The following is a 27,096-nucleotide window of genomic DNA, read 5'->3' as shown; positions in this document are numbered from 1 at the left end:
AACTGAAGGTGGTTTCTTGCCTGAAAGAACTCCCTATGTTGTATGGCGTGCCACTGTTGGCCTTAGGATTCAGGGCACTTTTCCACTGCTGACCAGTTCTAGAATGCATGTGCTCTCCCCTCTAAACATGGTACAATTGGTTTACACCTGTTATATTTGATTTACTTGTAAATCCTTTGTAAAGTGGTATACCATAAACCTAGGCCCTGTACTTCAAATACTACGAGTGGGCCTGTAGCACCGATTGTGCCACCCACTTTCAAATTTGAAAGTAGTCTTTCAAATTTGTCTCAACCATGCCACTGCAGGGCCCGGGTGTGCAGTTTACTGCCACGTTGACTTGGCATTTAAATCTACTTGCCAAGCTTGAATCTCCCCTTTATGACATGTGTCACCTCTAAAGTAGACCCTTGGTTGCCCTAATGGCAGGGTGCTGTGTAAAGGAAAGATGGAGCATGTACTGATATGTTTTGCATGTCCTGGTCGTTTTTCTCTTCTGTGAGGCCTTCTACTCTCATAGGTTAGCATTGGGAGTGCCTTAATACACTTTTAATCTGTAACTCCTGATCAGATAATAGTAGCTAATTCATGTTTCATATGTTTGGAATGATAATGACAAATCCTCTTTACTGGTTAGGTTGGAGTTAGCATTACTGTTTTAGAAATGCTACTTTTAGAAAGTAGATATTTCTCTGTGCTGTCTGCTTGGCAGCCTGTCTCCAATATACGTCTGAGTTGGGTGACAGCTACACTTTGTGCATTCCCTCTAGACAGCCACAAACACAGGAAAATGAGGCTCATCTGCATTCTGAGCACTCTTCTAATTTATCTGCATTCTGATGACAAGGAATACTGTGCTACCTAAAGGACTCAACAGGACTGCTTTTCTGCTTGTTGCCAAGGTGCTCCCTGACTCTGCTGAAGGAGAGCTGGACTCTGCCTTCACTCCAAGTGATCTCCAAGGGCCTGTTGGCTTGCCTCTTGTTGCTTGAAACTCAGGGATATCAAAGTCTCTATCCCTGCTCCTATGCCTTGCTCACAGAAAATGGCCCAGATACTTGCAACACAGATGTAGATGCATCTCCTGTCTGCGTGTAGCAGAACCGGCTCCTCAACCTGGTTGCGGGAGTAAAATCGGTGCATCGCCTCAGAACATCCCCTTTGCTTCCAGAGATAGATGCACTGTACATTGTAACACTGCCTCGGCAGCTTGCTGAGATTGATGCATCCCCTCTACTGCATGGTAGAATATGGCACATCGATGAACACCTCTCGACTCCAGCACCTGGCTTCAGAACTGATATATAGCCTTCACTGCATGGAGAAGATCGATGTATCCTGTGGTTGCAGGACTCGACATCGACACATTTCATTGCTTGCGACCAGGAAAGGTACTTTGTTTGCTGGGGCCTGCGTGGGTCCTGTAGCTGGCCTGCGCTTCCATGAGGACGACCCAGACTCTGACTTTGCCCCGGTCCCTGCACAACCTAAAGTAACCTTTTTAGCGCTACTTGCTTCTAAGCACTTTACTGCATCTATTCCTATAAAAATTCAATAACTCAACTTCTATTCTTTGGATTTTGTCGTTTTGTTCTTGTTTTACTCATATATATATTTCCTATTTTTCTAAACCTGTGTGGAGTCTTTTTGTGGTGTATTCATTGTGTTACTGTGTGTGTGTGTGTTGCCCACATACTTTACATATTCCCTCTTTAGGTAAGCCTGACTGCTCTGTGTGTAGCTACCGGAGGGTGAGCGCAGGTTATCTTTTATGTGAGTATCTAGCGTACCCTGACTAGAGTGGTGGTTCCTGCCTGGCCTGAGTGCATACCTTAGCCAACCAGGAATCCCATTCCTAACAACTTTAAGTAGTTCAGTTTTCATAAGCTTCCTAAACCATTTGTTATTGGGTTCAGATATCCTCTTGTGGGTGGGGGTATTTCACATTATCAGTCCATAAAATGGATCTGCTTGCATGTTTAATCCCCTGGAAGGAGGCTGAATGGAGGTAGCTGACTCCTGAGTGATCAGTGCTAAGTTCTTCAGGTATACTAGCCTCTGCCCTAGTATTCTTTCTGGACAGTGTGAAATACCCTGAGTTTAATCTTGGCATCAACTAGAAGCCAGAGGTTTCAAGGTAGGTTTGATGCTATTACACGTTCTGATTCATAGAACTGATTCTGAAGTCTTTGTAGGCAGGTGATGAGTTTTTTTTGTAGACGTGTAGATGATGTTACGGTGGTCCATATGTTCAATGGCTAGAGCTTTGTCAACTGAAATGTGTGGTTATTTTAGAGTAATGTCAGTGTTTTTCAGTATAGGGGGATTTGAAAGTTGATAGCAACAATTATTGTATAGATCTGAGGAACGAATGAGAGATCAGAGTGAAAAAGTATCCCTAGATTACTTACTCTGGGAGCATTTTGTCGAGGGATTCAAATGCCTGGTTGCCAGTCAAAAGGTAAAGAGTAACTAACACTCAGTTATTTGCATTACTTGGATCTCTTCTTTGGCTCAGTTCAGACAGAGAAGCCTCTACTCCATCCAGATCAGAACATGGTTCAAGCAAACAGTAACTTTTGTTAGGTGTCTGGTCTGTTGTCCAGCTGGAATCCTCACATCATGTGCAAATATATATTTTTTTAAAAACAGACTTTATTGTCAGACTGCACATATGTTGCAGGGCTCTGCACACCAGAGACGTCTGCAGTTTTAAAACATTACATCAGCTGGAAGGCAATCGACTTTTCTTTGTGAGCAAGTACAAGCAAATATATAAGAGAGCAATACTTAAGAATCTACCGCTCCCCCCTCCCAACAGCCCCAGCCCCCTCAACTCCTCCCCTCCCTGACTCCCTCCCCCCAAAGTCGCACAAGGTCCACCAAGTTCTACCCCCACACAACGTAAAGTGCACAGAATGTTTTTTACTGTATATGCACACCCGCCTCCCAGGCCCCCCACACCTCCCACCCCAGTGCCACGCAACCCATTCATCAATCCCCTGGAAGATCTTCCAGCACCACGGGGGCTCAAGCCACAGGCCCCTATAATCTGCCAAGCATTTCCAAATTTTATAATGTTTTCGCGGGCACCCCTTGGCTACAAAGATCGGCTGCTCCAACCCCATATAAAAGTCTAACGCTTTTTTCCATACGGCCACCGTCGGGGCCCGTGGATCTTTTCACACTGTTGCAATGTCTCTCTTGGCCAACGTGAGGCCAAGTTGCATCAGGTGCCTTTTGTACACATTGCCACCGACCACATCCATTACATGCAACAAGGCAAACTGTGGCGTACGTGGGAGCTCCGACCCCAATACTTCGGATAAACATGCCAAGACCCCCCCTCCAAAACCGATCCAGGGATCCACAACACCAGACTGTATGCAAGAACGTCCCTTCCTCCTTGCCACAGTGGAGGCATTCCGGTGAGGCAATCAGTCCCGCCCGCCAAGGCCAAACCCTGGTGAAATAAACTCTGTGTAAGTATATAAATTGGATGAGACGGAGGTGCATTGCTATGGCCGCACCCCTGGGGGCGGCCTGAGCCACCCTCCAATCTTTCTCCTCCCGTTCGCCGACATCCTCCTCCCATGTCTCCTGGAGGTTCCGCAGCGTGGGGGAGCAGTGCGTGACTAGTGACTGATAAATGCGGGATATCTTCTTCGTCTCCAAGTCCCCCATAAACACTTTCGCTTCTAGTGGGCTAAACTCAGGGAGGGACTCCAAACCCTACAGGTTGGGGGACAGTGCATGACAGTATTGGAGGTATATAAAGAACTGGGAGCGAGGCATGCCAAATTCCTTACATAGGTTCTGAAAGGACTTAAGTGTCGTACCCCTCAGTACATCCCCTAGGGTCAAAATGCCAATGTTGTTCCATCCCCGAAAGCCCTGTAATGTCACAAGGCTGGGCAATCGCCCATTGTTCCACAAGGGGGTTTCCCCAGTCAGGGTATTCCACCACCCCATACGGCGCAGAGCATGTCTCCAAATTCGAAACACTACCTGTGTGGCCGATGGCAGTGAGCTCCATAGCGGCGCCGTGTAAAGAATGGTATACAGCGTTCCAAGGCATATGCCGGGTCCCCCCTGTCGCCATACCACCACTCATTCAGGACCAGAAGGTGAGAGGCCTAGTAGTAGGAGAGGATGTCCGAGGTCACCAACCCTCTGCAATAAGTAGAGAGAAAGCATGTGCGTAGCGCCACATGCACCGCTCCACCCCCCACAAAAACTGCCCAAGCACAGAGTTCACCAACAGGAACAATTTGGGCGGGATTGGATATGGGTGATTTTGCAGTTGGTATAACAGCCGGGGGAGTGCCACCATTTTAAAAATTGCAGATCTACCATAGATCGTCAGCGGCATAAGTGACCAGGTCTTGGGATCTGCCCGAACTCGCTCCGATACTTGAGCCAGATTCCGCTCCCAGGAGACATTCGGCACCTCCGATGGAAACACCCTCAGATATTTAAGGCCCCCCACTGCCACCTGAAGTGTAGATGCCCAACCACCCACTCTTGACCGCTCCCCCAGCACCCTGTCAGAGCTCACCTTCAATATTTCCTGCTCTGCCGGTAATTCTTGCACGGGAACAGAAGCTGCTAATTTCTCAACTCTCACTACCAATCACTCAGGGCCAGATAGTATCTTGGCGCTAACTGATCAGCGAGGGGGAAGGGGGAAAATGGATAAAATAATAAAGAACAAGAAGAGACAGGTCCAGAACCTTCTGATTTCCGTCTGTTTCTCTTCTTCAGCTTTCATTCAGCCTATCGAAGACACCTTGGAAACTAAGCACACAACAATTATGTATTTCCCTTCACTACTCTGCTCTAATACCTTATTTCCTATTTACTTTTCCTAATTTTGACTACCTACCCACAGTTCTGAGCACTTTGCCTCTCTTCTTAACCTGATGTTGTTTCTCTGTTTAAAAGATGAAGCTTTGGGTATTACATCTGCCAGACATTAAGGAAATAATCAGCCTCCTAGTTATTTTCCCAGTATTCTTATTAATGTTTCTGCTTATTCTTTGACCTACCAGGTATTAGGAAGGGATTTTTCTTCAAGTTATTCTTGTCTATTGTTAGTCTTATCGTTTGTACTTTCTTCTCTAGAATTCTATTTATTTCTGTGTCTAACGTTGCTTTCTTTTCTTTCTCTTCTTAGAATAAATGCCACAAGAATATATCTCAGGTAAGTGTTCTCTCTCAATCGTTTTTCCTTTCAATGTGCACGTTGCATTCCACTCAGTTTTAAACATGTTTAATCGTCTTTAATTTGCCTTTCTCTTCACAGGTTTTAACACATCGTAACTCTTGATAATTACAAGTCTTTTGACAGCTCTGTCAGTTCGTCTTTAAATTGTTAACGTTTTTCTATTTAAACTTTCAAAGGAAACACTCTCTCCTGTCACTTAGCTCTCAGCTTGGAACAGCTGTGGAAAACATGTACTCCGCCGGTCTCTGACTCTGGAAACGAGCGCAGCTCCGTAAACTTGGCAATTCGTTTTCTCTTCTTATTTCCTCTTCGGTCTCTGGAAACTTTTATCGAAGCCTCTACTCATCTCAGGAATTGCTCCGAATTAAGCCTTAACTCTGATAGTTAACCTTCAAACTACGGACGCACTAAGAACACTTCCTCACCAGGGAAAAGCCTCAGTGAAGTGCGCAATACCTCAGGTGTGCGCGCGTCACATCAGGCTCACTCGGAATCTGCAGAAACACTAGACCACTGACCTCAGCACCTTAGCGGCCATCTTGCAGTTGCGCAAATGCCACAAATTCGACCACTGGTGCCCAGTCTGAAATCTGTTAGTACCGCAAGAGTCTTTTGGGTCACAGACATTTATAGGTTTTAAATCTACTGTGTTAGGGATTCTGACAGTACCCCCCACGAGAGATGGTCCTCCCACTCTTGGATTAGCAGGATAGCGTTGATAGAAAAGTTTTATCAATCTAGGAGCGTGAATATCCGAAGCTAACACCCATGATCGCTCCTCCGGACCGTAACCTTTCCAATCAACAAGATAGTACAATTTCCCTCTAACAAGTATTGAATCTAAAATTTCTTTGACCTCGAACTCCACCCCCGTGTCTAACTGAATTGGTTGTGGAACTGATTCCTTTCTCAGATTTGGAGCTGATTTCTTCAATAGGGAAACGTGAAACACGGGGTGAATCTTGAGTTTTGATGGTAATGTCAATTTATAAGTCACTGTATTAACCTGCTCAGCAATAGGGTACGGACCAATGAATCGTGGTTGAAACTTTCGGTTTCCCTTTAATCTCAGATTTTTGGTATTCAACCAGACTTCATCTCCTATTCCTAAAGGGGGAGGTGTCCTTCTCTTTTTGTCAGCATATTTCTTATACCTTTCCTTAGCCTGTTCTAAGTTTTTTGATGCCGATTCATGTACTGAACTTAAATGAGACACCAAATCTTTTACTGCTGGGACGGAAAGCTCAACATCTTGGACTGTGGAATTCGGGTGTCTTCCATAATTCAAATAGAATGGAGAATAACCAGTGGACACATTCTTAGCATTATTGTGAGCAAATTCTGCTGTCCATAAATAATCCGGCCATTCACCATCCTGTTTTAAGGAGAACAATCGTAGATATTGTTCCAATTCTTGATTCACCCTTTCAGTCTGCCCATTTGTTTCCGGATGGAAACTGGTGGAATAGCGTGTTTCTACTCCTAACCCTTTCATAAAGGCCCTCCAGAAATGTGAGACAAATTAAGTTCCACGATCTGATATTATTACCTTTGGGATACCATTCAACTTCACAATCTGTGTACTAAAATGACTTGCTAATTGTTTCGCTGTTGGAATTCCCTTTAAGTCCAAGAAATGTGTCATCTTTGTGTATGCATCTACAACCACTAGAATTGTGTTTATCCCATGACAAGATGGTAAATCAGTTATCAAATCTAAAGTGATCGTGTGCCAGGGATGGGGAGGGATGGGCAAAGGTTGCAATAGTCCCTGAGGAGCGTGCCGTTCTGATTTTCCCTGAGCGCATATCTCACAGGTTTTCACATATTGTTCGATATCTTTATGCATTTGTGGCCACCAATATTTTCTTTTAATTAGATCTGCCGTCTTAAGTTCTCCCTTGTGTCCAGCTAACCGATGATCATGACATTCCCGCAAGGCTTGCTCCTGTAATGCGGTTGTTGGCAAATACAAGGCACCTTCTTGGTAAGGTAAATCATCAAGAATTTCTCTTCCATCACCTTGCTGAACCCAGTCTTGCATCTCATCTGGGGTTAAGGCTTGAACTACTTGCTCCTTGAATTCCAAAATATCAGTAGCACAGATGATTTTAGAATCTGGTATGATCGCTTGAGTGCTGATTGAATTCTTCTCTTCTCCTGTTCCCATTCTGGACAAGGCGTCGGCCTTACCGTTTTGAGTTCCCGGTCGATAAATTATTACAAAATCGTAATCAGCAAAATATAGCGACCAACGAAGTTGTCGCGGCGTCAGAGTTCTAGCAGATTTCAGGAACTTTAAATTGCGATGATCTGTGTAAATTGTTACCACATGATGAGCTCCCATGAGGTAATGTCTCCACTCCTTGAAGGCGTCCTTAATCGCCAATAACTCTTTTTCCGTAATCGTATAGTTGATTTCAGCTGACGTCAATTTCCTAGACCGGTAGGCCACTGGATGTAATTGGCCAGTTTCCTTGTTCCTTTGAGAAAGTACTCCACCAACAGCAAAATCTGAAGCATCAGTTTCCACATAAAAGGGCTCCATTGGGTCGGCATGAAGAAGGATTGGCGCGGAAGTAAATTCACACTTCAATTCCTCGAAGGCTTGCTCTGCTTCTTCAGACCATTCAAATCGAACTCCTTTTTTCAATAGGCGCGTCAGAGGTAATATTCGTCGAGAGAATTCTCCAATAAATCTTCTATAGAAATTTGCAAATCCGATGAACGCTTGAACCTCTTTAACACTAGTCGGTGACTTCCATTCAAGAACTGCCTGAATCTTCTGTCTATCCATGTGGATTCCTGTTGGCGAAATCACGAAGCCCAAAAATTCCACCTTCGTAACACTAAAGGCACATTTCTCCAATTTTACGAATAATCTGTTCTCTCGAAGCTTCTGAAGAACACCTCGAACTTGTGTCTCATGTGCTTGTGTATCAACTGAGTAAATTAATATGTCATCAATGTAAACGATTGCGCACTGATCAATAAATTCACTGAGTACCTCATTGATAAAGTGTTGAAACGCTGCAGGAGCGTTGCACAGGCCGTAGGGCATCACTTGGTATCCAAACAACCCAAAACGAGTCCTGAAGGCCGTCTTCCACTCATCACCCTCTCTTACTCGAATAAGGTGATAGGCTCCTCTTAAATCCAACTTCGTAAATATCTGTGCTCCCTCCATTTCATCCAATAGAACAGAGATGAGGGGAAGAGGATATCTATTCTTCTTTGTTATTCTGTTTATGGCTCGATAGTCGATGCATGTCCTCAACTCGCCCTGCTCCTTCTTGGGCACGGAAAATAGGGGCGAATACACTGGGGATTGGGCAGGACGTATAAACCCATTAGCTAAATACTTGTCAAGGTACTCTCTCAGGTGATAGTGTTCTTGTTCAGTCAGAGCGTAAACACGACTGCATGGCAAATTCGCCCCCGATTCCAGATCTATTTTGCAGTCATAGACTCGATGAGGCGGCAATTGCTCAGCTTCCTGCTCATTGAACACCTCCTCGAAATCCTGGTATTCTGGTGGTATCGATTGCGTGTTGATTACACACACTGAGACTTCAGCCGAACATAAGGCATGAGCCAGATTCTGTTTACCTGTTTCTTGTAGGTTTCCAAAACAATTTTCTCTACAATACGCTGAATTCATCTCGATTGTTCTGTCATTCCAATTAATTGAAGGATTATGCTCCGTGAGCCATAGAAGCCCTAAAATGAGTTGAAACTGGGGAGCATCAATCAAATTAAAGTGTATCGCTTCTCTATGCCCAACCTCTCGGATTAACTCAACCAATTCAGTGTGACTTACTATAGGCCCAGACGATAAATTGGTTCCATCTATGGCTCTCACTGGTTCACTCTTAACCTTGGCGATTGCTTGCAATCCAATCCTTGCCGCGAATTTCAGGTCACAAAAATTGCCTGTTGCCCCTGAATCCACCATAACCGCTACTCCCTTCATAGTTTCTTGCCGAAATTTTATTGTCATAGATAGAATTAAATGCGGTGAAGAAGACTGCAAGGTGTTCGCCAACCGATGTTCTTGTGGAGTTGATTCTTGATTCGCATCCACCTGCACAACTCCTTCTACAGGTGGTGCTGCGAGTTTTCCTTTGGCTTAAATGGACCTTTTGGCTTCTTCGGACAGTTCCGCACAAAATGTCCACTTGAACCACAGTACATACATAAATTACTGACTCGCCTTTTTTCTTTTTTTTCCTTTGTAAGTGGGCCCGAATAGTTCCAATTTACATCGGTTCAACTACAGAGGGGCTGTCTGCGTTTTTCCAAACTTCAGTCTTGGCTCTATCAAACCGTTGAACTGTACCTCTGAACTCTCGCTTCCTCTCTCCTCTCCGCTCTCCTTGCCGGAAGTCCAATTCTAAAACCAAATCTATAAGAGCCGATATCTCAGTGGGTCGGTTTGGTATCTGAGCCAAACCATCCTTCAGTTCTTCACGCAGACCTCGATAAAATATTGCAGTTCTTTTGCTTTCTGGCCAATCGGTTTCCATAATAAGTTTATTGAACTGAGCTAAGTAAGCCACTAACTCTCTATTTCCCTGCTTCAGTTCTAACAACTCATTATCCACTGCTTGAGAGATACGTCTTCGATCAAAGATTCTCAGAAATTCTTTCTTGAACTCATCAAAATTCTGCAACAATGGATCATTCCGTGAGACTATCGGCATCGACCATGCCGCCGCGTCTCCACTTAAATATGACAGAATAAATGCTACTTTAGATTGCGCATCAGGGAAGCTGCTAATTTCTCAACTCCCACTACCAATCACTCAGGGCCAGATAGTATCTTGGCGCTAACTGATCAGCGAGGGGGAAGGGGGAAAATGGATAAAATAATAAAGAACAAGAAGAGACAGGTCCAGAACCTTCTGATTTCCGTCTGTTTCTCTTCTTCAGCTTTCATTCAGCCTATCGAAGACACCTTGGAAACTAAGCACACAACAATTATGTATTTCCCTTCACTACTCTGCTCTAATACCTTATTTCCTATTTACTTTTCCTAATTTTGACTACCTACCCACAGTTCTGAGCACCTTGCCTCTCTTCTTAACCTGATGTTGTTTCTCTGTTTAAAAGATGAAGCTTTGGGTATTACATCTGCAAGACATTAAGGAAATAATCAGCCTCCTAGGTATTTTCCCAGTATTCTTATTAATGTTTCTGCTTATTCTTTGACCTACCAGGTAATAGGAAGGGATTTTTCCTCAAGTTATTATTGTCTATTTTTAGTCTTATCGTTTGTCCTTTCTTCTCTAGAATTCTATTTATTTCTGTGTCTAACGTTGTTTTCTTTTCTTTCTCTTCTTAGAATAAATGCCACAAGAATATATCTCAGGTAAGTGTTCTCTCTCAATCGTTTTTCCTTTCAATGTGCACGTTGCATTCCACTCAGTTTTAAACGTGTTTAATCGTCTTTAATTTGCCTTTCTCTTCACAGGTTTTAACACATCGTAACTCTTGATAATTACAAGTCTTTTGACAGCTCTGTCAGTTCGTCTTTAAATTGTTAACGTTTTTCTATTTAAACTTTCAAAGGAAACACTCTCTCCTGTCACTTAGCTCTCAGCTTGGAACAGCTGTGGAAAACATGTACTCCGCCGGTCTCTGACTCTGGAAACGAGCGCAGCTCCGTAAACTCGGCAATTCGTTTTCTCTTCTTATTTCCTCTTCGGTCTCTGGAAACTTTTATCGAAGCCTCTACTCATCTCAGGAATTGCTCCGAATTAAGCCTTAACTCTGATAATTAACCTTCAAACTACGGATGCACTAAGAACACTTCCTCACCAGGGAAAAGCCTCAGTGGAGTGCGCAATACCTCAGGTGTGCGCGCGTCACATCAGGCTCACTCGGAATCTGCAGAAACACTAGACCACTGACCTCAGCACCTTAGCGGCCATCTTGCAGTTGCGCAAATGCCACAAATTCGACCACTGGTGCCCAGTGTGAAATCTGTTAGTACCGCAAGAGTCTTTTGGGTCACAGACATTTATAGGTTTTAAATCTACTGCGTTAGGGATCCTGACACACCCATAGCATGGACTTGCGAGGGTTCAGGTAGAGCCCCGACGATTCTCCGAAAATCTGCATTATCCGAGATCCATAAGAAAGAAAAGAACATCATCTGCATATAATGCAATCCTATCGGACAACCCCTACGCCCACTCAAACCCACTCAACTGTGCATCTATGCGCACCCACGCCGCTACCGGCTCCATAGCCAGGGCGAATAAGTATGGCAAGAGGGGGCAACCCTGCCGGGTGCCGTGCCTAATGGGAAAACTGGAAGAGATTGCTCCCGCCACTCGAACCAAAGCCATCAAATCGGTGTAGAGAAGTTGCAGGTAGGACAAGAAGCGAGGCCCAAGGTTAAACCGAGGCACTAGCGAGGACAGATAGACGCAGCTCAGTGAGTCGAACGTTCTGTCTATATCGGCGAGGAGAAGTGCGGCCTGTTCCCCAGTGCGTTGGACCACCGCCACGTGCACCCGCCGAATATTGTCCTGGTCACCCTTTGGGGCATAAAGCCGGCCTGATCCGGGTGTACAAGCGCTGAGATATGAGGTAGGAGACGGTTGGCTAACGCTTTGGCCAAGACTTTGGCCTCCATGTTCAGAAGGGAAATTGGGCGGTAGGAGGCATGGTGTTCCGGGGGTCGGCCCGGCTTTTGAAATACCACTACCTCCGCATGCCTCCAGTCTGGGGGGAGTCTACCCTGCTCCCTGGCCTCCTCCAATGCCGCCCGATAATGAGGGGCTAGCTGTAAGTGATATTTCTTGAAGAATTCACTGGGGAACCCATTCGGTCCGGGAGCTTTCCCCAAGTTGAGCTCACCCAGGGCTCTTCATCCGTCAGTGGGAGCTCCAACCGATCGCGCACCTCATCAGACACAGCTTTAGGTGGCAAGTCTGCTATAAACTTGTCCACCACATATTCCGGCAGGCACACCTTCGGGCATATAAGTCCGCATAGTACGCAGCGAAACTCTCCGCTAACTCCCCCGGGTCCGTAATCGGGGCACCCGCTTCTTCAAGTATCCCTGGCAGGGTCTGAGCATGGAAGGCTCCTTGACAGAGCCGGTGTAGCATTTTGCCAGACTTGTCCCCCCACTGACATATTCTGCTGCACGTTGCAAGCCAGATTTGCTGTGCCTCATCCATCAGGAGGGCTGCATGGGACTGTTGCACTAGGAGCAGCTGCCCCACCACCTGACCCTCACCCGTCGCGTGACCCTGGCGTTCCAGCGTCTCAATCACTGCCTCGGCTCACAACAAGTCCGCCCTACGCTTCTTTCGGGCCGCTGCACACCAGGCGATATCCACCCCCGTAGTGTGGGTTTCAATGCTTCCCTCAGCATCCCGGCGCTTGGTGCAAATATTTTGAAGAACCTGGAGCTGTGCTAAGTGGTGTACGTAGATATTGAACAACAGACACAAGATGAATTTTGAGGTACACTGCACGACACTGGACCTTTGATTGATTTGGCAAGCTCTGTCCTGAGATTTTGCTTCTTTTTTGTAAGGAACAATTGTATCCTTGAGACAATAGATCGAGTTACGCCTTCCCGTTGTTCCAATTTTTCCTGTTTAATGGTATGAAGCCAAGGATCGGTCTGTGGAGAGGAGCTCTTTCCTTATGTTATTAAAGTCTGATTCATTTCAGCGCCTCTGCCACCTTTCGCCGATGGTGTGAAACGTTTCTGGTGGTCAGGGAAAAGATGCACAAATAACTCTTAAAATGACACCTATGATTCCTAAAAGAAGAAAACAGTGATTGCAAATATATGTCACTCAAGTCTATCATTCCACTCACTGTCTGACTAGTCCAACTTTACCAAATATATCAATGTCTCCTCAGCTGCTGATCAAATGACCTTGATAGTGAGCTGCAAGTTTCAGGACGGGTACTTCCTGTATGATACTTGCTGATGATTGTTGAGTAATAACTAGAAGCCTTATTTGCAGATAGACAGAGGCGGGACATCCTCAAAAAGCAGCGGATGCCCGGTTAGCTCTGTTTAGAGTTTAATAGTGTGGGCGGGGCAAGCACGGCTTTTCGGAACTGTCCCACTTTCGCAATGCTCCAAATAGGGCACTTAATTCCTAAATAAGCCCCTTACAGATGGATGTTTTTTTCCTGACAGCTATGCCTGATGATTCGTTTGTGCAGAATTGTATTGTTCCTACTGTTCCGTATCCCCAAACTACAGCGCCTTTTGATTGTAGATCATAATCCCTTCTTGCTTTGCTGAGGGTACTAGTGCTTATGCCTTTCTGGGCGGTGACTCTGGACTCAGAATAGTGCTGAAGTCAGTTCTGAAGACTTGTGATGCTAGGACATGGCACTGAATTCATTACTTATGATGCACTGATGTGCTTGCTGGCAGCGCTAGCACCACTCACCTTTCTCTGCTTTCTTTCTTGCAGATGTTACGTTGAGAGGTACGTGACCGACCACCAAAATGGGGAGTGTGATTAACAAAAAGGAGCTGTAAGCAGGTGAGGTCAATCATTCCGAAGGCTGTGAGAGCAGCCACTAGAAGCTTTGCTTCCGTTTCTTCAGATTGAAGAGCACAGAGAAGTTTGTGTAGAGATGGGAGAATAAGGTGGTTGCCCATGCAGTTTATGGGATTCGGTCCAAGCGCTTGCGGGAAATGTAGGGTTCTTTTGGTTGCAATAATATTTGGACCCCAAGTTTGCCCCAAGCCGTAGTGCATACATGTTCCTCCATGTCTCAGGGATGCAGGAACTGCTTTCATCCATTCTGCTCTGTGTGGGGTTGCTGTTCCCTGTCATTGTGTGGGGCATGCTGGTTCGGGGTACATGACAGCAGAGTGTAACACAGAGATATGTAGGTGGACAAAGGAAAAATGCGTACAAGCGTATGCGCCAACTACCTTCTGTTATACATCGCAATCTTCGGCTAAACATATGTGTGGGGACCATCTGTGAGGGTGCCCCTTTCCTCATGTGCACAAACGACTCTTACTACATACACTGCACACTGGCTATTGAGGGATCCCAGTCATTGTAGTCTATGCAGATTTTAACAGGGTGGGCCAGTAGGCGCATGTACCACCAAGGCTACAGGAAGGAGGCCGTAACCTGATAATCAGACTCAGCAGCATCAAAATCACCCCGGGACCCGCTCAGAAGGAATGGGAGTATCCTGAACAGAGAAACGTACTAAGTGATACTGGGTTGAATGAAACTTACATAGCGCGACTCTCAAACAAAGGCATCTTGGTGCTAGAAGAGAGAGAAAGGCAGAAGCAAGTTAGGACCCATTATTGTGTCAGATTTGGAATTTTTGGGATCACAGGCAGGGAGACACAGAAGCACTACCCTCGAGAACTGTGACTTTATGATCTATATAACATGTACACAACACAAAATACACGTGGCTCCGACGTACAGACCTTGCACGTCTATGCCACCAACAGAAAGCCTACATTAAAAGTGCATACACAGCCCAGGCCTGCATGCAGCACAACAAATGTAACCCTGCTTGCATCATGAGGAAAGATCATGATAACAGACAGTAAACAAAAGTCTTAATTCGCTGCTCGCATTCTTTGAAACAACACTACAATTACTTATTAAAAGTACTCTACGAAAAGTAGTGAATCGTTTGGGATTTGCAAGGGACCCCAACAGATACAAGTTAGAAACGAATGGAGCCACCGACAGGTTTTACACACGCTGAAGAAAGGGGAAATCACAATGGACATGGCACCCCTATGTGAATATCATGCCATGGTAAAGCTCATCCGCCAAGGCGTACCCCAGTGGGTACAGGATCACACCAAAATGCTGCACGCTATTATAACAACGACTCATCCTTCTGGAGAGCATCATGACATCTTGCCTTGTCCCGAATAGAACAGCATGTTCAAACCAATTGAATGCACCCATCAGGCCTAACACCATGCACACAGTGCAACAGAACCATGTCTGAATGAGAAACACAAAGCAGCCCTACAAAACGTTTTACTACAAGGGGCCAATATGAGTTCCTCTCACAAGCACATTTTTAGAGGGTGTCACATGTTACATAAATTATTCCACAGCACAAAGCCGTTTTCCTCTGGAGCGCCAAGATGGCCTGCAGTATTAAAGTGGTTGCTGTACCTTGGAAACATTTTTCGTTGAAGCATCTTATTGTATTAAGTCATCAGGCATAACACGAGCCCGGCCTCAACAAGTTGTAAAATTGGGATGAACCAATTAGTTTTACAGCTCAGTTTTCGTATGATATTGTTTAGAAAGCCGTAGCTTTTCCAGGGCGTTCTATAGAAATTTAGGCCACACTGTATTCCCCATTTTTCACTGCCTCCCCTCCACCTGAACAACCAGGACAAAAACACCTGCCCTCCGCATCATTAGCTACAATGTCACCGCAGAGCCACACCATGCATATTCAGTAGCAAATTCTACTCTTAGAAATACCTGCACACATCCCCATAAAAGCAGTGCATGGGACATGCCAGGTGCCCAGTGGAGAACATCTTGAGGCTGTGAGGCTGGAGACACATGACTCGAACAAATAATATGGAGGACAGGTGGGAAATTCACGGACCGACACTACCAGATGAGGCTGCGCTGTCCCTTTTGGGGTAGGCTCAATCCTGATCTGCCTATGGGCATTCCCTGCCCGTAGTGCCTTATTAAACAAATAAACAATAGATTGGAATGCAGCCCAGAGAAAATATCTGTGACTTAGGTAAGCATCGCCTTTTGGTCTTCTCGCTGAGTAAGATTATGCGAGAGAGGTATGCCCACACGTGGGACTCGGGGCTCACTTCTTATGGACTCAAGTTTCACCTTATCAGCTTGACCCTACTAGACTGGAAGTTTCTGGGATTGCTTGTGTTCCCGTGCAGAGGTAATGTAGCCCAGCAGCTTACTTTCACTTTTATGTGTAGACAAGAATGATTTACATATGGTGAGCCCCATAGTACTTACTACTGGCCGAGGGACATTGTTTCCACTCGGGCCATTCTTCTCACTGCCAGGAGGAAGGCACCAGCTCCAGCCAGGGCAAGGAAAGGACAACACAACATCCCAGTCACCACAACTAATAGGGTGTCTCAGACCTCAGTCCCACAAGCGAAGGTGCCCGAGGCAGCGCAGGCAACACCCCGTCCAGCTCCAGTAGCACCAGTGCCACTGACACAAACCAGTAACCAACAGTACCCACAAGGGAGTGACCAGATTGAATCAAGGTGCTCAGAACCAAGAACGCACAAAAGATAAAATGCGAATTCTGGTGAATGATGTCGCTTTCTGTACCATTCAGGCAAAATACAGAAAGCCTGCAAAACCAGTTTGAGCGAGTAAATGCTGCAGGCCCTGTGCAGAGCACATTCACATACTGCTTGAATTCTAGATTAAATAGCATAACCGTGACTCGCGGGTGAGAGGAGAATCATATGGGAATAGAAGCAGCGACAATTCACCAGAACAACTCCACACACACAGAACGGCATGAACGATTAGAAAGAGGTGTCTCCATTAAGCCTCACTAAGGGACACATAATAGGAGCGGTCTAGTCTGGCACAGGGTAACGAAATGGCCATACAGACTCACTGCCCAAGATAAGCTCTGGTTAATGCCCAGGTCATGCTGACATATATTTCAAACAGTTCTCTGGTAAAGTACCTCTTGGATTGCCATATGTGCCCAATGCACAGAAGCAAACAGAGTAAAAAACAACTCCGATTAAATTATGTATGGTATGACATACATCAATCGAGGTGGAAGGGCAGAAATCTGTCCAGACTGTAAATTGCTCACTGCCACATGCCACGGATTCCTCAACCCAACCTCGTACACTTGTGTACCACATAGGGTTTGATTGAATTTGTAACTCTCCTGGTAGCCATGCAGCTTGCATTTGAGTGGCAGAGAGATTCCAAGTGTGCCTTAGTGATGGAACCTGAGGTATACTATCTAAAGGCACATATGAATTGTATTTTATTAGACCATGGCTCCCTGTTATCCTTTTGTGGATCTTATGTTGTGTGTATCGTGCAACAGAATGCTCTTGAGGAAGTTCATTATTAGCCTCTACCCCATTGAGGTTGTCCAGTGTTTCTGTAGTTCGAGATTCCTTCATTGATATGCATTTTCCTTTATTATTACTTCACCTTTGAGGTGGATGTGCCAGGTATCCTTGCATTTCCACGAGCTATTGCTCTTTGTAATGCCATGGGTTGTTTTAGTGGCATTCGTCCCCTTTTACAGGGTATGTTAAGGTGCCTCTACAAATATTCTTTTCATTTTAAATTAATTGAATGTTTCAAGTGCAAGGACTGTATTTTGCTTTTCTGTGGTCGTCTGCTTTTTTACTAATAGGCACGAGTGTTGTGTTCGATGCATTGGGTGTTAATCATGCTGTGGAAGCAAAAAACATACTCCAATATTCCACGACACCCCAGATCTCTGAAACCCCATAATTTAACTCACTCTGTTCTCCCATTAGAAATAACTGCTCAAAAAGGCACCATTCCCTACATCAGTTTGGCAGTGTATCAAAATAGGTAAATGGAACCACTCAAAATTGAGTTCTAGATAAGAAGAAAAAGCTGGAGTTTTGTTACAAAAATTCTCAAAATCAAGTGGAACAGAATTAATTGCATAAAGGCTCTAATGCAGAGTTATTATAGAGTAGTCAAAAAACAAGAATCATTCTTAAGTCCCAAATGCATAGTAAAATCAGATAAAAGTCAGACCACATCCCTATTACCATCTAGGAAAGTTACAAATCTTCTGTCTCACTCACAAAATCAAAAGGATCTTATACACAATTCTTACTAAAAAAAATTAGCTAAAATCTGACATTCATCATAGAATTGTCATATGTTACAATTCTTAAGCAAAACATAAAATAATGTCAATACTTTAATAAATTAGCAATATCTCACTTTAAAAAAGCATACAGCATATTCCGTGCTCTGCCATCTGGAGATGTTCAAACAAAATGTGGAACATTTAAAAAATATCAGTTCACACAACGAATACAACTTGTTTACCCAATAGAAATAAAGCAGAAAGACCTTGGATGTTGCAACATATCAGCAACACTAGAGGTTTCTTTGAAAGCCTTGTATTCATAACAGTGAAAAAAACATTACAACAGCTGTCTTTGTTTCACTGAGCTTATGAGGAGAGAAGATGTGCTAGGAGTCATGATGGGAGAGATGGAATGCAGAAGTGAATACCAGAATCACCATCGTTTTATCCAAGATTGAGATTTTGTATTAATGTGGGACAACTGATGTAATGAACACACTTCAATAGCTCATTTAGACTCATTTCAACTCTAATCATAGTCATACAAAATTTGCGTATTGGATACAGCATACAAATTATTAATACTCACTATTGTTTATTGCACAAAATATAGATTTAAAAATGTTTCCACAATGTATATGGTACGTTTATAGATGCATGGTCAAGTACATTTGTTTATGGTACTGGTGCTGTTGGAGTTTACCAGAGAACAACAGGAATCCATCTGTTTATTACTATACATTACAAATTACAGAGACTGATTTTATAGTGACACATTCTAAACTGCATCTTGAGAATTACAATTTTTTTATAGCTTTGATTCCAAGTTTACTCTTCATTATTGCAACTAGAGAACTGTTGTGCTCAGAAGAAGCAAGAAACCAGCTACTTAAGCCCTGCATAAAAAGTTGCGACTGTAATTAGGAGTTTTCAATTATTAAGTTCGGCAGGAAAGCCAAACATTAAATATTTCACCCTTCACATTTGCCAGTAGACACCTAGCAAATTGTGGGCGTAGAAATGTAATCCAAATGAGGGGGAAAACTGCAGAAATCAGTGAAGTGGTTGTTCCTCATTCCAAGGGCACAAACACATAAAAGTGCTGTAATTACAGTATCCCATGTATCGGTAATTCCAAATGCACTGTTACCGCAGCATTTTAATATGTAACTCATATAGAGGCCCTTAATTGGGTGTGTGGGAGATTCACATCTGATCCTCGGCTATAGAGAAATAAACATCCCCTACTATACATTCAAGGGTTAATGCTAGGCACCTGAGAGCTTGGTGGCCTTCTGAAGAAACTCATCCTTCAGCTTTATTGTGTGTTTTGGCGCAGAATCCCGCTGTGGCTTGTATGTAATAATGTTACATTTTATTCATTTTATTCATTTGGAGCAGCTGTAGCTGATTCTACTTTGAACCAGACTGTTCTAGTAGTGTTAGGTTGTGCGTTCACTCACTTAGCTCCTGTAACCAAATCCATTCCAGAATGTCTTGCACCTGTGCATGTATGCTGTGTAAGAAAACTGTTTCACCACTTTGAGACATTTTTGGACTCAGGATTTTTGGACGTGGGATATGGGTCCTGTAAAAGCAGATTAGCTCTTTCATGCCAGATTCAGAATTTTAAAGACTACAATTATTTTTTTTAAATAAACTGAACTTTAATTAGTACACCCAGAAATAAGTAAATAGCAGTAAAACTATTATTCCCAGTGGATGAGTTGGATGTAGATAAATGTGTCAGCTACCACCCAATGCCCATTTCCCATACGTGGTCCGGATGATGAAGGAGACTAATGCCAAGCAGTTGCATGGTAGTGTGTGCCCATCAAAACATGGATGTAAACACACATCCTACTAAATGTGTTTGTTAAGGGCTGAAGTAGTGGTTGATTCAGTCCCTGTATCCGTGTTGAGGCAGCTATATTTTCATTCTTTTTAATATGATTGAGTATATTTTTATACTTTCTTCTGGATTGCGACTAAGGTTCTGTCACTAAGAGGAGAGCCGAACTCCATCAACATTTTCATCTTTCTGTTTTTTATTAAGCTAATTTCTTCTGTGTTGTACCAGCCATTCTATTGTTAAGCAAATGCCCAGTCTCAGATGTTGCCTTCGCCTCCTTGGTGGTACACACAATCCTTGTTCAAGCTTTATGGTCTGAAACTGTATTGTTTTTAAAACATGTTTAATACACATAATTCGTCACAAAACCACTACTAAGTATGCAATGGAATTCTTATATATTAGTTATAGCATAATGTATCTTTTTATTGATAATGCCATTTAGATCTTTCTTGTTTATTCACACACGTAACACCCTAAATATTGCAGTGAGGAAGTTGTCATTAACAGACTGCAACTTTATTAAGGCTGAATCCTATTTTGCTTTGCTGGCTCATAGGAACACTCTTCCTTTCGCACTTATAGTTCAGCTAAAACATATTCTATCTTAATAAACAATCCAATTACACTATACTGTTTGTTGAAATTGTTCTAATTACATCCTTCTGTGTCTTTTCATTCTTTGAAAGTGCTGGCCCCTTTACCCAAACATTAAGCTGTCAATTTAGCATATTATGCATGCAGACAAGGAATATGGGACCAGATGCTCCAAACTCTCTTGTGGTCACAAATCCTAAAATTGCATTCCCTTTCACAAACCAGTCAGTGTACAAATTGCACATTCCTGATTTGCTAACGGGAATACTACAACATCTGGTTATGGATATCAATACTTTGTGAACCCTCACAGTACTGTAGTTACCAATAGAATTGAAACTTACACCCAAAAAACAAACTATGGGCATAGTTACAATAAACTGGCAGAGCGCGGTGTTACTCCAAAATTGATAACGCAGCACTCCGACAGTTTTAAAATGCAAGGATGTGACATAATTACAAAAACTCATACTTTTCACCTTGCGCTAGAGCTGAAAAAGCTGCCTAACACCCTAGTGCCATTTTGTAGGGTGCCTGTGCTGTAGGGGATGAAGGAACACCTTCCTGCACATAAACAATCCTAACAGGGGATTTGCTCTATCCATGTGTGCTACAGAATGTGGCATCGGTGGAAAGAACAAAATAAGAGGAGAAATTAAACATTTTTCCTCATATACCCTGTTTAAGACCAGGTATTTCCTGGTCTTATTTTTGGTGCAGCCCCATACCTTGTAATATGGGGCAGTGTCAAAAGCAATGGGTGTTGCAGTGGAACACCCAATGCAACACCAATTGCCCGTCCCTTTCACGCTAAGTTCTGCATGAATTGGGGCATTATTTACAAGGCAGCATTAAGTGGCTTAATGCCGCCTTATAAATAAGGAGAAGGACTTAATGCCACCAGAAAGTCATAAAAAGTGACATTCTGGTGGCGTTTGCTTCTTGTAAATATTCCCCTATATTTGGTCAATGAATATGTTACAAACAATATATTCTGGCACAGCAGACAGGACCAAGAAGGGCAGTGCAACTGAAACCCTTGAAATAAACTCTTGGACAAAACAAACAAAAAGTGATGATTATACACTTCACCTATTCGGTGTCACCTACCATCGACAACTATAAGTCCTGCACAGCTCAAGCATACTCTCCCAATGACCCACTGTCCGCCACGTTTTAGACAAAAGATTGCCAAATGCATAAACCAAACAAGAGAAGACAGTTTTTTTTACAAGCCTCTTGCACCACTTTTGCGTCCTTTTTAACATGGGAAATGTGACATACGGGTGCCGCAAAGGGCTTGTAAATAAACCCCACATTGCGCGCCATGGGAGCAAAACCTGTGTTCACATCACAACAGTTAAGATCTACATACCATGAGTCACCCAAGACTTCATATTACGGGATTCTCCCACCTGGACGTCTTTCAATATCATGTATGCTCAAACTGACACCCTGAGATTTCATACATAGGGGAAATGGGACGGAGACACGAACAAGCAAAGAATACACACCGTTAATTGGAAGCACCACACAACCACGGAGTGGATTTTCCCCGTCTGGGACATAACATTAAGGACATTACTGTGACTTCCCATATCTAAAATGATTCACTGCTTGGCTCTTAAAACCTGGGTCAAAAGGGAGAGAGAAAATATGTTCCACTTCCTAACATGAAACATTACAGTTCTGACTGTTTCATAACAAAAGGACAATCTTCACAAAATTGTTGAACGGATATAGAAATCTCTCCACTACTCCCAGCACCCTCTCCCAGTTCCTCTGTGCGGATTCTGATTGCTGAAACGAATCCTTCACCGTACTAAACTTTATACAGATATGAACTCCCTCTTTTCAGGAGCTTGCCAATTATTGCATATGAGTATTCCCAATAGGACAGTATTCACTATGCTTTTCCATTTTGCAAGAAGATGCATAGCCAGGCAGAGTTCAACACATTATTATATTCCTTGTTTCTTGTTCCTAAAAGTCCCGAATTTCCCCTTCCGACATTATTCTGTGCAATCAGATACAATGCAAGAAAATGAAAAAAGTGCGACCTTCTTAACTCTTTACTTTAATTTATCTTTCACACATTGTTAAATGTAAAAAACGGTTTCCTCTCTAGAGGTAGAATCATCACTATTTATAATAGAGCTCCTTGTAGAAGAATATATTTGATCTCAAACGATAGCAAACTAAATTGTGAGTGAGACAAATACACATACAATCATACAATTGCTGAAAGACTGCGTGTTGTTTAACTGTCCCTTTTATTTGGCCTACATATGAATGGCACTATACAGAGTCAACATTAACACATGTAGTCCATGCACTGGTGACTTACAGACCTCAGCCTCGTTCAGAAGGTAACTGAATCGTGATATATTGCGTGGATTCTCTGGGGCTGTAATGTAGCTTCCAGGAAGGGGACTGATTGAAGCTGAACACTAATAGGATGAACTGAGGATGCTATAAATTGTGAAAAAAAAGTTGAATGTGGCTCTGTATCTTATACAAGAATCCTTTTTTTTACAGGAGCACCTACCATGTGTCCCTACAACGTGATCTACAGTCGGCGCACGAAAATGAAATCCTAGAGTGGCACTGTTGTCTGTGTTTCTGTATTTTTAGTTTTTTGTGATCTTATACAGTTTATTCGCACCTTTATTTAAAGAGTATTCTTTACAGTAATGCAGTTTAGTTTGGAAAATGTATCAGAACAATTGAACACATGCACTAGTATAATAATCTGTGGGGTGTTCTGGGTAAGATGAAGAGCGAATGTAACTAACTGTACTATTATGTCTCATTTAGAAGCTACAGCTTGGTTTGGGATGAATGTTAAACCATGGATTCTTCTATTATTTAGCACTTTTTTATTTAAGTTTGAATTAATTAGGCAGTTTAAAATGTGGTGTTGGCTTCATCTCCTATTGGGTGTTCAGTTACATGTTAAATTGGAAGTCTAGTATGGGGAGCTACTGTTGCAGTGCGTTGCCTCGTTGTTTGCCTCTCACAAAAACGACCATATGGGTTTTAAATATGATTCATCGCACCTGACTCCAAGACAAAACAGTTGAAGAGGAATCAAAGACAGCAAGAAAAATGAGGGACTTTCAGGGGCAGCTGTGTTTTACTGACCCAGTCATAATGCCCCTAAAAATCCTTATTGTTCTTGCAATATTCAACAGGTTGGACAGAAACATCTGAAAGGTAAGCAGCAAGAAACTTGTGAAATCGAACCTGGAAGAAGGCAATCACTGTAATTGGTAAATACGTTTGGTAAGAGTTCTTTCTAATTTGTTTTGTGGGATCAAAAGCAAATGTTAAAGTGGTCATTTGTATTGGAGTCAATATTAATATCTAACACACTGACTCAGTCTCTACCTATCATTAAGACTTCAGTCAACCAGCTTCTCCATACTATCTTGCAGATTGTGGTCACTATTGCTCCTGCTCTCCCCCTATGCAAATTTGGCTCCTGTTTCTAAAAGGAGTCATTCTCAAGATTCACTCCAAACTACATCTTAACTCATTTACAACAAACTAAATCATTCAACTAATTTTGCAAAGCCCTGAAACATGAATTTGATTCACATTTTCCCCTGTGCACGTTCCTTTCCTCCTCACTATCTCATGCACACCAACCCAGACTTTGTCTAATCTTCGATCCATGAAAACCCAAATGGGAGCACTCATTAGTAAATGGGGCAAGAATGAGACCTTCAAAGATTTCAGACATACACCCCAAACCATGCAAGTTACTTATAAAACTTATCCCATCACTCACGGACAATGATTTGCTAGCACAAACCCAATCTTCACCTCTAACTAACTGCAAAGCTATAGAATAGTCTCCGTCTATAGCTCTAAACGCAGACTTCTCATAATTTTCCCTCACTCTTTGTCCCTCTGAATCTCAGAGGTTCTAAAACTTCTGCCCTGACAATACTAATCGCCAGGGTACTCTGCCAGGCTGCTGTTTGTGTTCTTTATTACATTGCATTACATAATAAACTCTCAATCACATACACCGATTATACATTCTTCTCTCTCAACCGATTTAACACCCTACTTCCAAACCCAATGCTATTTAAGAAACTGAGACCTCACTATTTACAGTTCCAACCACCACAACCACAACCTTAACCTTAGTTGGATCTGCTCCATTAATTCACCATATCACCCATAAACACATCTGAGTAATCAAATCTGGTAACCCTTAATGTGCTCCATTTGATCTTTTCATCTCATAAACTATCAATACTTTTTCTTTTTCTTCCAAAAGTCTTTTCTTCTTTTTTGTTAATTATTGTCTCATATTTGATACCACTCACAATCCTTTAAATCTGCAGCTGTTTTGCAGTCATCAGAGCATTCATCTCACTACAGTGATTTAAAAAAAACAAAGTGCCATCCCCAGGTACTAGAAGATAACGATTGATAACTGCCTATCAAAGCCTTAAAATATTGTAAGCATGTATACTGCTACTTCTGTATTGTATTAGGTATAAATACTATTGCCGTTTGTCTTTGTTATTGAAATTCACACAACTGCACCCGGTGACCCGTTCCAACTCTTACTTTCTGGTCCATGTTACATAATGTTCAATGATTGTTCTATGCATTTCTATGATTCTATCATCCATCAATGTTTATGGTTCTTTCAAATATCATTAGCATTTGAATTGTTTTGGCTAACAAATAAACATGAATATACATGTAAATAAGCGGTGCTGATTGTGGAAGAATTGGATAAGAATTTAATTTGGTTTCTTTATGCAAGTTATGAAAAGTATCAGTTTTAGAGAAATTGCTGATGGTCATTTACTCAAGATTTCAACACTGGCCATGTGATTCTGATGCTAAAAACATTAGCTCATCAGCGTGATAATGTATGTATGTATGTATGTATATAGTATTTATACAGCACAGACTAGTCCTGATTTATCAGAAGCTTAACATTGAACTAAACCAAAAATGTGGTAATAAATTGCAAAACTCACAGGAAAGAAGATGAAAACCCCAGCTCACACATAAAAATTAGAAATCCTTTCACAATAACTAGTTTTATCTAGACTACCTCATGGTATGTTGAAAGACAACACAAATGTGTGACATTGAATAAATGGTGGTGCATTCTCCTTTACTCTTCCACTTTTTAACATATTTTAATATATTTGTGAGCCTGGCTTTGATTATTCTGAGAAGATAGCCTTGAAGTTTACACTATAGGATGCTGCGATAAAACACAAATACAGTATTGGCTATAGAACAGTACATTGCTTTAGCATGGGAGCAAAGCTCTTTCATTTGGTGTTTTCAGGATTGGTTGTGTGCTGTGCAGTCTTGTTGAGTGCTCTTATGAAAATATATTGTTATTGTTTCCCTGTTCTTCAATATGATGCCTCTTCAAAATAAAGGTATTCCATGCAGATTTTGAGAATGCATTTGGAACTTGAAATACACTAACATACTTACTACTGTTGGATTATTCAAAGCCAGGGTCAGTAAAAGTAGGTAGGAAACACACTACTGTCCAAGAGAGTAGGATTGTGTGACCGTCACTCTATTATAGCCATGAGTGCTTTTATTTCGGTTTTATTTTTAATAGGTGTGACACCCTTATAAATCCTTGGCTCTTGTGCAGAAAGCGCAATGTGTGACATTGATCCACATTCTGTCCATCATTGTTGTGTTTGTAGTTACCGCTCTAAGTGTACTGGGGATGCTCAGACGTGAGTCCCAGGCACTCCACACCACTGGAATCAAGCTAGCCGGGCTAAACAGAGGTGTTACCTCGAAACCGGGCCGGTCCTCGGATGCTTGTTTCCGTTCTGGGAAGGACATGGCTTTTGTAGTTCGGACTGGACTGTTCCCATGGGGCACAGGGTCAGCGCTGATTTGCATATCGCCATTGTCTAACCCAGGGTGGTGTGGAGTGGAAAAACGATGGATTTGGGCCCAGATCTTTGGACTGGGGTGAATGTGTGACATTGATCCACATTCTGTCCATCATTGTTGTGTTTGTAGTTACCGCTCTAAGTGTACTGGGGATGCTCAGACGTGAGTCCCAGGCACTCCACACCACTGGAATCAAGCTAGCCGGGCTGAAGAGAGGTGTTACCTCGAAACCGGGCCGGTCCTCGGATGCTTGTTTCCGTTCTGGGAAGGACATGGCTTTTGTAGTTCGGACTGGACTGTTCCCATGGGGCACAGGGTCAGCGCTGATTTGCATATCGCCATTGTCTAACCCAGGGTGGTGTGGAGTGGAAAAACGATGGATTTGGGCCCAGATCTTTGGACTGGGGTGAATGTGTGACATTGATCCACATTCTGTCCATCATTGTTGTGTTTGTAGTTACCGCTCTAAGTGTACTGGGGATGCTCAGACGTGAGTCCCAGGCACTCCACACCACTGGAATCAAGCTAGCCGGGCTGAAGAGAGGTGTTACCTCGAAACCGGGCCGGTCCTCGGATGCTTGTTTCCGTTCTGGGAAGGACATGGCTTTTGTAGTTCGGACTGGACTGTTCCCATGGGGCACAGGGTCAGCGCTGATTTGCATATCGCCATTGTCTAACCCAGGGT

General features: G+C 43.0%; 1 long non-coding RNA gene across 2 annotated transcripts in view; it reads left to right on the top strand.

The window, feature by feature from the left end:
- LOC144770122 (uncharacterized) overlaps positions 1-25,242 on the top strand; it is a 369,248-nt gene extending 344,006 nt beyond the window's left edge. The window contains exons 4-7 of one of the 2 annotated variants that reach the window (XR_013598804.1): positions 5,177-5,203; positions 10,572-10,598; positions 13,687-13,758; positions 23,043-25,242. This is a non-coding gene — a long non-coding RNA (uncharacterized LOC144770122). The remainder of the gene's footprint in view (positions 1-5,176; positions 5,204-10,571; positions 10,599-13,686; positions 13,759-23,042) is intronic. The other variant, XR_013598803.1, reaches the window with a different exon arrangement.
- The last annotated feature ends 1,854 nt before the right edge of the window (positions 25,243-27,096 follow it).

The sequence above is a fragment of the Lissotriton helveticus genome, chromosome 7, assembly GCF_964261635.1.
Source record: "Lissotriton helveticus chromosome 7, aLisHel1.1, whole genome shotgun sequence".
Lineage (NCBI taxonomy): Eukaryota > Metazoa > Chordata > Amphibia > Caudata > Salamandridae > Lissotriton > Lissotriton helveticus.
This window is presented reverse-complemented; position numbering and strand designations above follow the sequence as displayed.